Raw genomic sequence first — 1,533 nt, forward strand, 5'->3', positions numbered from 1 at the left:
AGAAAAATGTACATGTCTGAGAATCATCTCACATATATACTGTATACTGGGGGGCATATAAGGTGTATAGTGTGTGTGTGTGTGTGTTATAGGGTGGTGATAACACTATGGATGTCTCTATGGTTTATACTTACATCATTGACCCATTGGAATGGTGGGTCAGCTCTGCCGGACTCCACATCTCTCCAGTTTATGGAGCTGAAGTATGGGTGCTGCCGGATGGTTGATGTTACGGCAATGCGTTCAAGAGGATTTTTGCAGAGAAGCTGAAAAATGAGAGACTATTAGTCATTATATTCTGTATCATTACTGATAGATTATCACACAATATCTGTGGACCGTCCACATCTTATGTTCTATCTTTCCTTATCCTTCTCCTTCCTCTGATCCTACTCACCCCTTCTATGAAGTTATTGGTATCAGGGGAGACGCCGGGTGGAAAATACGTGCTGTCCTCCTTCAGAGACTTGTGATATTCCTTCTTTGTGCCTCGGCTATAGAACGGCTTTTTCCCGACAACCATCATGTACAAGCTGACGCCAAAGGAAAAGGAGTCTACCAGATGGTTGTAGCTCTCACCGTCCATAATCTGTGGAAACATAAGATAGGAGAGGAGCTGAATATACCGGGGAGGGGATTTACACACAGAGGCCATGAGGACCGGTCTGTGACTAAATGTGAGCAGGATACATAGGGATCAATTAATATTCAGTCCTATAATGGGCATCAATCAGACAGGGATGTTCCTTACCTCGGGTGCGGTGTAACCCTTGGTGCCAGCAAAGCCTTTTATTTTTTCTTCGTCCTCCAATTCCTCGACTGCTAAGCCAAAGTCTGATATTGTGATGTGTCCGGTGTCATCGAGGAGGACATTCTGTGGCTTCAGGTCACTGCAAGGAGAAAGAACAAAGACTGATTGTAAGGACAATTCCTGGAAAACCTTCTACAATTAATATGTAAAGAGACAACGGAGAGTCAGAGGCGACAGATTCCTGAAGATGAGTTACTTACCGATGTACGATGCCATGTTCATGGAGATATTGAATACCGCAGACCATCTCTGCCGCAAAGCGCCTGTGGAGTAAAAAGTAGAGGATGGATCAGCGGTTACATACACAATTATACAGAGAAGGAGGAGATCACACACGGGTCCTATTCACAGAGTTATTTTCTCCTCTTGTCATTGTCCATTGCTCTAGGACTACAATGTACGGGCAGCGGATTAGTAGGATTCAGCATAAGACATTTACCTTGTTGTTTCTGCGTCAAAGGTCATCAATTGTGCCATGTGGCCATGGAGGTCTCCTCTGGCCATATAGTCCATGGTGTTTTTAAATTCCATAGGTGTCTCCTGAATTCCCCGAAAAGACATCAGGTAGCGGCACCCAATGGCCGTTATCAGGACGTTCACCTCAGTTGTTTTCATGGCCTCAGTATAACGACCCTTTTTCATTATTTTTACGGCCAGCAGTTCTTCAGTGGCTGGATCTGATGCCAACATGACCTGGAGGAAAAACAGAAGAGATCAAACCA

The 1,533-nt window shown here is 44.6% G+C and overlaps 1 long non-coding RNA gene across 1 annotated transcript; it reads right to left on the reverse strand.

Annotated features, from left to right (window-relative positions):
* Positions 1 to 804: 804 nt before the first annotated feature.
* Positions 805 to 1,319, reverse strand: LOC142254937 (uncharacterized). The gene is made up of 3 exons (XR_012727327.1): positions 1,251 to 1,319; positions 1,012 to 1,074; positions 805 to 890 (listed from the first exon to the last, which is right to left on the reverse strand). It is a non-coding gene; the product is annotated as an uncharacterized LOC142254937 (long non-coding RNA).
* Positions 1,320 to 1,533: the final 214 nt, after the last annotated feature.

The sequence above is a fragment of the Anomaloglossus baeobatrachus genome, chromosome 10 (genome assembly GCF_048569485.1).
Source record: "Anomaloglossus baeobatrachus isolate aAnoBae1 chromosome 10, aAnoBae1.hap1, whole genome shotgun sequence".
NCBI lineage: Eukaryota > Metazoa > Chordata > Amphibia > Anura > Aromobatidae > Anomaloglossus > Anomaloglossus baeobatrachus.